General features: G+C 39.7%; 1 protein-coding gene across 2 annotated transcripts in view; it reads left to right on the top strand.

The window, feature by feature from the left end:
- The first annotated feature begins 8471 nt into the window (after positions 1–8471).
- SEMA3F (semaphorin 3F) overlaps positions 8472–14130 on the top strand; it is a 50668-nt gene continuing 45009 nt past the window's right edge. For both annotated transcript variants that reach the window (XM_053468884.1, XM_053468883.1), the window contains exon 1: positions 8472–8599. The gene's annotated coding sequence lies outside the window, so the exon portion shown is untranslated. The remainder of the gene's footprint in view (positions 8600–14130) is intronic.

Genomic DNA, 14130 nt, shown 5'->3' with positions numbered 1-14130 from the left:
CACGAAAAACTGGCAGAGAAGAGGTTAATTGAAAGGTCATGGCTGGGGCATGAGGGGAAGCTGAGCTTCATGATCTATGGGAATTATTATCCTTTTAGGCATATCATGAGGTCCCCTCTCAGGAGAGCCATTAAAGTCTTTAGGAATTTTCGTTGGATTTTCAAGTACCCATGAGAAAGAGTGATGTGAGAACAGTGGGATGAAACTATTTCAGTTTGTGACTTCAACTGATTGCAGGTGCCTTCTAACAATACGTATTATATAGAGTTCTTTTATGCACATGTATATAGGGTATTTCCACATGCCTGGCTCTCCCCACACTCTACCTACACTTCATCTGGTGAAAAGGGGTTTTATTTTGAAGGTAGAATGTAGTGTGGGTGAAGGAGCTAATAGAGGACAATAGAAGATTCCAACACCTCCTCACACCACATGGGGTATGGGGTAAAATCCCAAACTCTTTAAAGAGGCAGTAGGGTGTGAGGACACAATAGGATGAAAGATGGTGACTTCCATTTAGACTCTCAGAAGAGGCAACACAGGAGATGCAAGATGATTAGTAGTGGGAGGGGAATATGTTTTGGGGACACAGGGGGTCTCAAAAACCTATCAAAGGATTTTTTTGTCTTTCTGCTGTTGTCAATTGGAAGAATAGGATTGGGAAAATTTGAGGGCAAATGCAGAGAGATAATTATGGGTGAGATCATATATCACAACTTGCAATGACTCAAAAGACATTAGAAGTTATATAAAAATAAGTAATATTCTCTCATATAATACCTACCTAAATTGTCATTCTCTTTTTCCCCGATTCACAGTACAGTCGATAGCATTCATCCCTATTATATGTTTAATGTACTAATGGTCAGAGCAGTGCCTGGCATAGAGAAAATCATGTAATAATACGGGTGCCAAAACCATCCACTATTAATAAAGAATCATCATCATCATCATCCGCTTGACCTTTATTTCCACATCCAGCTCTGCCTGAGGCGACTGCAGCAATGGGTGGCACAGGCAGCTCATTACTATGCACATATGTGTGAACTATCACACGTAATTCCTATTCAAATGAGCTTGTTCCTACACTTTTTAGGTCACTTGAAGTAAACTGTGTTACTTGTGAAACCTCTCTCAAAATTCCCTGTAGCGCCGACATTGCTCCAAGATCCCACGGCTTGAATATGGGCAGGCAGACTGAGTTATAGTTTATGGAAAGATGCGTACGTATGGGCCAAGTCCACAAGCCAGACAGTTGTAACCTAACTTTTTGTGTGGCTTTACATAAAAGGCATTTTTACTTTTTTGAAATTTGTGAATAAATGGAATCAGGTGACGTTTGTGCTATAGCCGTGTTTTTATGGTAATGGTAACTTGGTAAGTCATGCAACACAAATGGTGATACTGACAAGATAACACTTTCTAATAGGAAATCAAAAAGTATCATAAAAGTTTGTTCTGCGTCATCAAACCTGTTCATTAAAAAAAAAACCAACAAACTGACTTTAGATGTAAGAAGCTGGAGTAGTCTAGGATCAAATTATTTAGTAAATGCTTTTTTCAAAATTATTTAATCTAAAATACATCTAATCATCATAGCTGGGGACTAACCTACTACAGGGATTCAACATTTAGGAGCGAGACAAGCAATTTTAATTAAATGTTTCATTTTCTTAGAAGTCAAAAAGACGTATATGAAGCTATATAAAGATTGAAAGTTTTTTTTTTTACTTTCTGTATAAAGTGGAGATACTTGCAACCATATAATTACCCATCAGTTCATCAATTAACTTGGGCTGCACTTGTGAATATTTCCAAACGCCAGGAAAAATACATATACATATACATATATATATATATATATATATATATATATATCGCCTAGCAGTAATTATTTGATTGTGTGGCTGGGAGCCACACAACAACGTCACATCAGATTCATTCAAATGTTGTTGGTTCTGTTTTTAGTATGCGTTCAACAAGATTTGCATATTTCATAACAATAAAGGTATAAAATGGTTTTGGTAACTTGCCATGGAAATTGCTACTTCATTCAAACTATATTATCATTTCACATTGTCATTGTCACAAGGGGACCTGGCCTTGCTTTAGGATGAGTGTGCGGGTCTACGGAAAGCTTGGCATGGTGAGAGGTGGAGTCATTCCTGGCCGTGCAACTGACTAAACTGATGGATTTCTAAAGTACAATGAAAATGTAAACTAGCCATACTCTTCCCCTATTTTAAAGCAAATGGATATGCAAAATGTACCTATTCTTGTCATTTGCGAATGCCTACATTGTTCCCATGCTGTATGCTCTATGTGGGTTTATTTATCCAAAGCACTTTGAAGAAAACGGATACATTTTTATCTTTACATAAAATAATATGAATTTCACAATACCTATCAACAACATAACTCAAGAGTCCATGAAATGTAAAGGTTCTATGCAGGGAAAAACAAGTGTGTAAAGATTTCTGGGTTTAGGACTCAAGATTTACCATCAAAACAATAAGGAGCTGTTGTATCCCCAGAGCTAACACCTTGATCACTGAGCCAATTATGTGTAAAAATAGCCATTTTAATGGAACTCATTACCAGAGGGTTTACGTCAGGTTAACAGTACAAGGTGTTACTCCATTTCAGAGATAAGATGCATGCGCTGGGGGCTGGAAAATTCTAGGTTTTACATAATACCCATAACTATTGCATTCATGAAAGAGCTCTATGGCTTATATTGTTTTATCTTCTTTAAAGGCCAGAGAGTTAATATGTAAACTCTGTCTCGATTTAATAACTTTGTTAAATTCCTACAACTTTGACGGGTGCTATAGTTTTCCCGATGAGCAAAATGTCTATATTAATGGTATGTACCAAGCATTTTTAGAGTCATTCGGGGCTGCAGTTCCCTTCGCCTTCTGGTGGACTCAACTATCAGACCCGGGCTAGGGAAAAATCTAAACAAAATTCTGGAGACAAGCGTACAATTTTAGAAACCTTCTCAATTTCTTCATGAGTCAAGAAAGGATATATCTGTAAAAGACTATGCTAAATCGCTAGCAAGTTAAGGCTGAGTGAAACGCCAAGAGCCTTTAAGTGGTGGAAAGCAATGATTGGTACAGTTTTACCGACCCAGAGCTGTTTCTCACGATGTGTTGTTTATTTCTCTAGCATTAAGAATGTTAAAAGGTTATAGAAAATGGTTTGAGAAAGACACTTAATGTTGTATCTTAAAAGCTAATTATTGCAGAGGAGTTTATTCCCTAAACGGAAAGTCCAATCCCAGTGAGCATCTGCAATGGGAAGAGCTTGGCTGGCCCTGCATACTGCATAGTTAAACCAGCAAAAGCGTTCCGCATTATACAGGGCCAGGTTGGCTCTTCTTCCTGCAGAGACTTAGCAGTGTTGGTCCTTCATGAAGAATAGTGAGGTGTGGGAGCCGCTATATTTTAGAATAAACACTCCACTCCAACTCCAAATCCCAAGTGGGCTGTGGAATACTTGGAATGGAAAGGTAGGACCAGTGTACAAAAGCCTGTCCCGCAATGGGAAGAGGCAGGACTTGACACTAAAGCTTAGGAGAGTGTGGGCCAAACCCTACTGTACAGCTGAGCAAGATCCTGAACTACCGCATTCCTGCATTCCAGTCCCGGCATTAATAGCCCTGATCACTGTGACTCACAGAAAGTATACCAACAGGGTTCTGTGCATACAGTCACATACAGGTACAGATATTTGCTCTCTCTCTACATTGACATACAGTGCAAACATATCTTGTCCTTTACACTACGTGATAGCACGTACTTGTCCAGCTAACAGTAAAACAAAACATGAAATGATTCTCTTTTTGTAGAGGGATACTAACATAATGCACATGGGCACCGGGTCATCCAACTCCTTTCTAAATGTATGTGACACAAAATGTGGCTATTTGAGCTGATGCTCACATGGCTCACGTTCAGAAAGGTGGTAATGGCTCTCAAACAACAAGAGGACACTGACTGTCCACCTCAGTAACCGCTAAGACACTTGCTGCTTAACCTACCTTCACACAATATTTATTACGATCATCAAAACTTCCCTTTGCAAACTAAATAGTGCATCAGAAGACACACAGACGTTATTTTTAAAACGTTTGAAAACCACATGTCAACCAACAGAATGGACAAAGCAGCAGCAGCCTACAGTTGTTTGTCACAGCAAATAACGCAACTTTTCAAGCTTTGCACCGGAATCACTTTCTGAGCATACCCTCTACAATGCCCACCTAACTACAGAATGATGCAGCAAGCCTCAAGTATGTTTGCCGAAGGAGAGGAGTTAACGACCAAACGGTGCTATACCAGGCTCGTCACCACACGCAGCGTTAGGCACAGTTTGCCGTGTCAGTGACTGCCATACCCTTCCTGTCAAGCATCTCCCTCGTCGGCAGGGCCAGGGTTAAACGAACAGCAGAGGCCAGCTCAAACATTGCCGGAGATGTAAATATTGACCGAATAATTGTCACTAATTGCATTCCTTACATGAGCCAATAATGAGGGTGAAAAAGGAGGGGACCTGTTAGCTTCTATGTCAAGGATCATTACAGACAGAAAACACAGCCTGAAATAAAGATACTGTATGGGATGAGATTCTGTATACCACCTGGCTCACGGTGCCTGGAATTTCCAACTCTACAACATAGTTGCGAAAACACAGCGTGGAATTCTGCTAAGAGCTAATGTAATGAAATGTGTTAAATATGTGCCGCTCATCTTGTAGTAAATAGAGTCATACGAGTTTTACAAGAGACTTTAAATTGTGCAGATTGGTCAATATCTTAAACAGCCAACCAGACTTGTTTAGGCAACAGAAAAATGCAATTTGAACAGGTATCATGCCATATTGTATCACATCCCTACAGTGCCTACTTGATACAGAATGATCCTACAACCATGTTATTGGATATATCCATTTATATGTATTCATTCACTACACAGTATCATTTTATTTATCACAGTATATCCATAAAAGTTGTTTTTTGGACTAGTCATCCAGTGAGGCTGGAGGTAACACAGATTTAAAGTACCTCGGTTCCCAACCATCACCTTCTTCTCTACTGTATATCTGTTTTCAAACATCTCTTACGCCAGCATTCTTTCTTTATGAAATCTGCAGTCACTGCCATGTCTTCTTTTTCCCCGCACGCTCTCTTTGCATCACTCCACCCTATGCTCTGAATTGCCTCTGCCTTATTTAACACCTAATTATCTAATAACATATTTGGTTTTGCAGTACATTTCCAACACGCTCAGCAGCAATATGATAATAAACCATTAGAAATAAGGTGACAAAATCCCTAATTGCTTAAAGATAAAGCATGCTTAAGTGGCCCTGGTCAAAACCCCCTGACACAGACCCTAGGTATGACCTTGAGAGACAACCCTAAATTAGTCTGTACTTCAGACAGTGGCAAATGTCTGCTCAACGAAAGAGCTCAGACAGAAGATTACAATCAATTAACATGGTGGGATTAGGGGATCAAAATCCTGGCTGTCAGAATGCCCTACTTTGCAAAGCTCTGCAAGACTGTCTGAGAGTCAAAGGGTTAATGATGCTCTTTATATATCTTCTCTGCCTGGCTAACACAGTCCTTTAATGTAAAGGACATCTCTGGGTATGGAATGTAACAGACTGATGCTGCGAATTGTGTATAGGGTACGTATTAATTACAGATACACTGTGACACATAGGCATTCAGTGACACACACTGCTGCCTGGCCTGGTAGTTATTTGACTGCCTGCAGGAAGGTCCTGGGTTCAGCTCAGCTAATGATTCCCTAAAGGAGCCTAGATGTGTACAGTACATTGCTGCAGGGAGGACAGGAGATGCAGAGACAAGTCCCCCGCCCTCTCATGTCAATCTAATACTAACTTGGCCTTCCAGCAATTCCACCTCCTCCAAAAAAACCCAGGGGGCCAGAACTGACTCACCTTTATTCTTCCAAACTAACTTTTTATTTACTTTTACAGAACTTTTCTTTTTGGTTTATTCGAGAAGTTACTGTACTGTTGCCAGTTTCCCACAGAAGCCACTAAGGATCCAATTTATCTCACAGCTTATTGCATCATAAGCTGTGAGATAAACTTGTCTCTTTTCAATTCCCATGATCTTTCTTTCCTGTACTCTGCGCCGTTTCTCTGATGAAACTGTCTGTCTAAATGTCATCTTTCCGCTATGACTTATTTATTAATTTTACTTTCGCCCTGACACTTTGCCATTCGCCATATTCATTCCTTTGTTCTGCAATTATTTCCTTCCCTTTAGGTCTCCCATAGTGGAACTGCATTTACTCTGTTTTCCTCTTGCTTTCTGCCCTCCTCTCCAGCTTGATGGCACAGGCTTTGTGTTCAGGTCCCCCTAGTGGACACTGTAAACCTGAAGCGCTTCTTCCTGGTCACCTGAACTTTAGCTCATTCTTTGCAATCAGGTCACATAATTACTCCGGAATATCTGATGCAGGATTAAACAATTGCAGTAACTCGGTGCCATGCCATATACAGTACACTGTTTTTGTTGTTGCCATATGCAGACTTTTTTGTAAGTGGACTGTGCTCTAAACCTAATGGATTCCAGGGTTACAAAAATTGTGACGAAGCATTCCTCGATATAAGAGAGTAGTGTATTTGTGGCTTCCCAGGAAATGAAAAGGGGGTGAATGGAAATGGAGAGAAGTGAAGGCTTAAAGGTAAGGGAAGGTAAGGATGCTGGCTCCACAGGTCCGCGGTGATCGGGTAGTATACACTATTTCTGTCACTATGTAGGTCTCTGTTTTGGTTGTTTTTCACTAATAAACAGGAAGCTTTGTTCATAACCCAGCTGAAAACTGGATTTTGTTTCCAAAGTAACCTGCAATGTGATATGTGTTTAATGGCAAAAGACAGTATGAAAGTTAAACAGGAGAATCACTCATGGGGTATAATACGGTGTCATACTGTGCACCATATTAATACTGTCGACTCTTCCCTATTGGAAAAAGCAAATGCATTGTCACTGTTCAGATTACCATTGCTGGGGTTACGCAATGCAAACTTTGCTGCTATCCCGGTATTCCCAAAGCCCTCTTAGATGTGTCCAAACATGAAAGGAAGAGATGGTTTGAATTTGGTTATTGAAGGAGAGTGATGGTTTGCACTTGGTTATTAGAATGGCGTGAAATACTCCGCCATCTAGCATAAAACGGAGAGACACTCACTCTGCGTGTATTCTAAGATAACAAGCTGAGGCAGATACTCTGCAGATGTGTCTGGAAATTACGAGGAAACAGAAAAGAGTTCCATGCTTTATTAATCCCTTCTTGGTTCTCCCCTTCCCTTTTACTTCACCAGATTCATTAAAGGTACAGAAGCCCTGTCAGGCAGAAAGCAGCCAGGAAGTCTTTAGGGAGCGGATAGGGTTAAGAAAAGGATTTATAGGCTGCAAATTCAGGAGCTGATGTTGGGAGCCCTACAGGAAACTCATTAGTAGCCTGTCTGGAGGTTTGGGAGAGGTGAAAAAGAAAGCATGTAAAGCAGAGGAAAAGGTGAGGGAGAGAGGTGGAATGAGACAGCATGAAGGATGAACAGAGAGTAAATGGAGTTATGGAGATAAAAAGAGAAGAGAACACAGGAGGGGGTCAGGGATGAAGATTGTAGGAAGAGCCCAGAACGGTATAGTGGTGCAAAAAAGAAAAACATTTATTTAAGTTGGATTCTCTAATCAGAGGATTAGGTGAGAAGTGTGGAGGGAGTTAGGTGACAGACTTACAGGGAGCCGGGTACAGCAGCAAAAAGCATTCTGCATAAGGCTACAAAAAGATGGGGGTAGAATCTTACAAAGCAATATTGAAAAAATGCATTTAAAAATGTGCGATACAGGAACAAAAGAATCATTTGAAGACACAGAAAAAATATGAGATGTAATGGCAGGACTTCCTAGAAGGCAAAGAATGCCTTTTTTCAGACACCTGTACTGGCCTCCTCCAGGTGAAGGTACATCACAAAGGGGAGGGCCAGGTAAAAGGACATGAGTTGGAAGGGGAGGGCCAGGTGAGAGGATATGCATGTGGGGGGCTGGGGTGGCTCTCTCTGGAAGGCTGGAAGAGGCTGGTTTATGTAAATCTCTCAAGTTCCTGACTTTCACAGCCTGAAGCTGCTCAGTTCCAGTGAGAACGTTATCAGAGGAGGTTGTGGGATCTGAGCGTTCCTGAGCTGTATGCTCTGCTGCCCCAAGTCTAGCAGCTATGAGGACAGGTATTCCAGCGTACAAAGACGTGGTTGAACACACTTGGATTTTATGACTGCCTCCTGCACGATTCAGCATTTCACATCCAAAAATCTCTGCTGATTCCCAGAGATTCCTTCCACTCCAGGACATCAGTATATCTATATCATTGTCCCATTCAAGTTGTCCACTATTCAGATTTTTTTTATTATTATTTTTACGCTTTACTACCCTATGGTACTGGAGGACCTTGGATTTTTTTCCTGAGCCTGAAGTTCTGTTGTCTCTAATTTCATTCTCCATATCACCCCTTAATTTCTTTGGGACTGCGCAGCCGGACATCAGGGGTCGTATTAGGTAAGTGTGAAAAGGTTAAATGCAAGCTGGGGTCTGTCTAACTATGCCTTTTTTATACCCATTTTCAACCTGGTATCCTTTCAGCTTTTTACAAATGCATTGCCCTGTATTCCATGTACGTCCTGCCCTACTCTCTGTATCCCAGTGTCTCTAATCTGTCTTTACGGTGTCTTTCTGTACCACACAATCTGTATTTCATTGTCACAGACACACAGACAATCTCTTATGACAGTCTCCCTGAATGTCTCATTGCTGCCTGTTTAAGTTCAGAGAAGTCTCATGCTCACCAGCAGTCTCTACTGTCTCACTCACTTTGCCCCAAATACAATATTTATATATATATATATATATATATATATATATATATATATATATATATATATATATATATATACACACACTTTTTAACCAATTCTCAATATCTTCTCTCTTCCTGTATAATGTCTTCCTTCTTTACCATTTCTCTCCCCAGTGTTTTTTCCCATTCCTTTCTCTCTCCTTCCTAGCTGTTCTCTCAGTGCCTCTTTCTGCCTTTGTGCGGCTCTTTCGCAGGGATTTTTGTGTGAATTAGAGAGTATAGAGAGATAGAGTCAGCTTGTGTGAAGCAGAGTCAGAGAAGGGGAGATACATAATGAGATTGGGTCACAATAATCAAGGTAAATTGACAGAGGTTAAGGATAAAAAAGACAGCATTTAATGGGAACAGTGGTTAACAGGAAGGAAGACAGATTCAAAAAGAAATAGCCATAGACCAAAAAACAAAGGAGAATCATACAATAAAATCATACAATATAATACATTAAAAGAATCCAGTAGAGGAGAGAATGGCAGAGGCAGAGCTGGCAAGATGAAGAAAGAGAGAAACAGAGTTAACTGAAACAACATAATAGAAGCTGGAACACCTATGTACTGTATGTGGTTTTAAGCTGATTAACGTAGCGCGCTGCATACCTTCTGGACCCTAAAGGGGTTAAAGCCCCTCAGACAGGCCTGCAAAGCATTGCTCCACATGTTCCCCATAGACATCGCTTACTTAGCATGTTAGAGACAGAGCTAAGAAGGGGCCAAGTATCAAGCTGCATCATATTTCATGGTTCTATAGAACAGACTGTGGGATTTATTTATTTAACTCTGTATAACAAGAGGTTCCGTTTATTTAACTCTATATAACAAGTTTGGTTTATTTGTGTAACTGCGTGCAAAAAAACGAATTTATACATAACTTAAAATAACCATCTGATCAATCTAATTATGTACTGCGAACGGCTCCTTGTAATAATTTAACTCTCAATGATCCACTGCCCCATGTATACCAAGCTACACCACCTAATTCTTCCCAAGCTTCTCCAGCTATTTTTAACTCTTTATAGCATGTTGCAACACATTTATTTATCCGGCTCAATATAGCACTTGCATGTATTTATAACACTTCAATTTACTTACGAAACACTATGTTTAAACCTCTGTTAACTTACGTAATTGAATACAGAATGCCCTTCCCAAGTTACTAATCTATTCATTCCCTGAATTGCTCTGCTTGCATCACAAGAGGTTTATAGAGCAAGAATTACACTGGCTTACAATGTTTCTTTTTGTGAAACAAATGTATCAAGTTTATGTGGAATTAAGTCCAGTTCCAAACCAGTTCTATTGAGAGACAATTGTTGCAGATCAGCCTCATTGAAATTTCGCCATGTATGGTTTTTGCCCCCATAAGCACATTTCTTGATGTATAACTACTTGCATTCCAGTTAGGGGCAATAAAATAATTTTTTTGTTATTTTTTAAATCCACCTCTTTCAGAGCTGCGTTTATAAACCCTCATCCCATACCTAACATGCATTTATGTACATATTGTACATCTACTATTGGCAATGCAGAAGTTTTCACGTCCGTCTTACAATTCACACTGTGAAATAACCTGTTTAACTGCACATGGCTAAGGATAGGTTGGGGGAGGGATTGGCTGCCACAGATAATGGTCCAACACATACTGCACACAAGCAAATCACAATGTTTGCAAATGAGGCACCACTTTATCGGACAACACGGTGACAATACCAAGATTAAAAGAGGCTTTCTTACCCCACAAATCAAATTCTACATTATGCCATATTGTAACGCAAACACTTTTATTAAGTAACACTGCACAGAGTGTGCCTTCCAAGGGGAGATCCTCCCTATGGCCCCAATACCATACGATTCAACTGTCCTTCAACCCATGCCACTGTACATCAAGCAATGACAATGCCCTTCAAAGTTTAGGATTGACCTTCATTTAAGTAAGATTCATCTCTTCCACTTCACCACTGATAATGTCCCCAAAGCGTGTAATGAGAACCTGGCATCCAAACAGAGGACTGCCCGCCTTTGATTTAGAAAGATGCCTAAAATAATGAGGCTGAATTCCAGTGGGTGGCAGAGCACTCTAATGAGACGCATTGCCATGTAACGTGCGAGACTGCCCTCCTATCAGTTACAGCCGCAAAGCTTGGGACTCAGTATAACTGCTTTGATGAGTGTGCACTTCGGTAACTGTAAAATAACAAAATATCAGTCAACGTGCCAGTCCTGCTTTCCACTTAAGTTGGGGAAGTGGAAACCATTTTGCTTCCTTTACTCATACTATGGCCCTGGCTCTTTTGTATTACTGTATCCATCTTCCATTCTAAGTGTCAATCCACCTTCCCATCGACATGAAATGTAACATCTTATAAGATTCAGCAACATTCTTTTCATTCTTTTGTTCTCATTTGTAAAGATGGCATTTATGGCATATGCTTTGTGCCCAGCTTAGGGTTGTATATGATTTATAAGAATGGGCTGGGGGCCAGACATTATTATGTAATTCATTAAAAGGTATGGGTGTCAAGGGGTGCATCAGGCCCATAGCCGGCCAACTAGGCAGCAATGCTATATAGAAATAAACCTCTTCTTATCTATACACGTGTGGACAGATTTAAAGCCCCATATTGATAACAATGTACCTAGTGCCATACAGCTAACATTGTGATGCAATATAGTCAAATGTTCTTACAAGCTATCGCAGATTTGTGCATTGTTAGGACTTAGCTGGAAATGAGAGAGGAAATTAACCTCTTCTATGCCTTACTGTGAGACACAAGATGAGACATAAGACCTTGTCTTAGCAGCAGATGCATCTCAGCCTCTGAAACAGAATTAATTACTAGACTGTTACAGATATGTTTGTCCATTCAAAGGGATCATAGCCAGCAAAGTACTCACTTAGGGGCTTATATAGCTACTTAAAACAATAAAATATAATGCTGTATAATAACTAATAACATACAAAAGAGCTTTATGGCACAAAAGGGGCTGTTATATGTAGCTGTAACAAGAAGCAATGTGGAGAGTTGAACAGAGTGGTTTAATGGAGCAGTAAGAGTCATTATGGGAATGGCCTCATTGAAGGTAACTATGGACTGTGGGCATACATACGGGACAATGGGATTAATTAGCATGATGGATTACATTGCACAATAAGAAATATTATCGGGATAATCATATGACAGAACGTTATTGATACTGTGTTATTGTGATATGCTGTAGCTACACAAGAGATTTCTGAAGGTTAAATAAAAGCAGCAGGAAGACTTTGCAAATAAACGATACTCAGAGCAATTACGTATAATAAAAGGTGGACATATCAGGATATTATTAGCGCCATGAGACGATCTATGCAAAATTCACGTTTCATAAAAAATGAGAAGAGTTGGAGTGCAAAATTTGTACAGAAGTGTTGGTAGTTACAGAAAGAAGTCAAACAAAGCTGTATAAGTTACAGGGTGAAGGTGTACTGAGATGTATGTGTTACAGGGCATTTGGCTCTTGGGAAGATTATTAATTGGGGATTGCAGATAAGTTTTATATGCAGTAACATCATAGAAATCCGATAATGAAGTCCCACTTACTAGAAAGTGAGAACCATAAAGTGTTAAATAAACACCCAGGTGAGAGCCTCTCACATCATTGTGCCAATGTACATCTGTATAATAATATGCCTTAATGAGAAGTTATAAAGTTTTACGGGGCTGCAGCAGGAGATAATTTGCGTGTGGACGTAGATTTGTAATAATAGTGAGGCAGACATTACTGAGAAAGGTTGTGCATCACAGTAGAGCGGGTTTCTGTAAATGGGTACATTGCATGGTAGAACAAGTTGCTAACAAATCAATGGGCGGTGGGGGGGAGAGAGGTGGTTGTATGCTGAACATACTGTACAATAAGTATAAGTATCCTATTCCACATTTTGGCTATGTTTTCTGGCAAGAAAGGCAATCCAAACTAGGGACCTGATTTTGACACAAAACACAGGCAGCACAAAAACCCATATCCCTACATGTAATCTCTTCTGACTGGAGATAGATTATTATTTTTAACTCACGCGGGGTGCCTGCCTAAAACAATACTGCAGAGAACTTCTGATGAAGGCAAGCGCTCTGAAAATATCTAACATCCTCCTCGACCCACAGCCCATAGAAACAGCCACTTGATCCTATTAACACTACCAAGGGGATGAGGCAACCATTTATTTGTAGTTAAGAAAGCAAGTAAAAGTGTAACATGATATAAAATACACAAAGAGCATACAATATGGTCTTAAACTGACATTAACGTTTAAAGTAAAATGGAGTTGATACAAAAAAGGCACAATGTGCTATCAGTACAGTTGTAATCAGTCTTACTTAGAAGCACATACAGCTCTAACTACATCTGCATGTGCACAAAGTTCTACCCGTCGGTCTAATTCATGTTGTAGATCTAGCCCAAGGGATTATTTTTATGGGGTTAATCAATACATCAATACCTTTTTTTTAAAAAAAAAAAACAGTCAATGGTATTTGACAGATAACAGCTTTAAATGTGGTATTTCTTAGAAAAGACGGTTAAGTGCTTGGAAAATCATAGAAAATACTTCTCCAAACTACACCGAAGACAGAAATATTTTGTGTACTAAATTAGAGCGCTAATGTTCACTGGTAATATCTCACTTAGAATCATGTGTCTAGTTGATTAATAATTAAGAGGTAACTGGCAGAGAGGGATGCTAATATAGCACGCCGTTTATAAAAACTAAATATATCACAAGTAATTTATACCTTGAAGAGGCATTACAGAAAGTTTGAAATATAATGCAATTAAATGATGGGCATTTTTTTTTTACAAAAGAATTACATCAAGAAGACGTGCTTTAGAGTTGGAACGTGGCAGATACCTCGGTTATTTGTATTGCCGGGGAACTCTTTATCACAAAGGACCAATGAAAACAATTGGCAGACTAGGTGGGCCAACTGGTTTTTATCAAGGGTTATTATCTATGTTTCTTTGTTGTAACTATGTGTGCAGACAATGCACATACAAAGACCAGATTCCACCTCCAACTGGCTATGCCATTCTGTCTACCTTACCACACAGCAGATATCCCGGCTCCAGGAAAGATTATTCCCAGTCTATTCCATGAACTTGCATTAAAAAGCTTCTACTTTGCTTGTTTCTATATAGACAGACAG

Source organism: Spea bombifrons, chromosome 6 (genome assembly GCF_027358695.1).
Source record: "Spea bombifrons isolate aSpeBom1 chromosome 6, aSpeBom1.2.pri, whole genome shotgun sequence".
Lineage (NCBI taxonomy): Eukaryota > Metazoa > Chordata > Amphibia > Anura > Pelobatidae > Spea > Spea bombifrons.
Note: the sequence above shows the minus strand (reverse complement) of the source record. Positions and strands in the feature narration are given on the sequence as shown.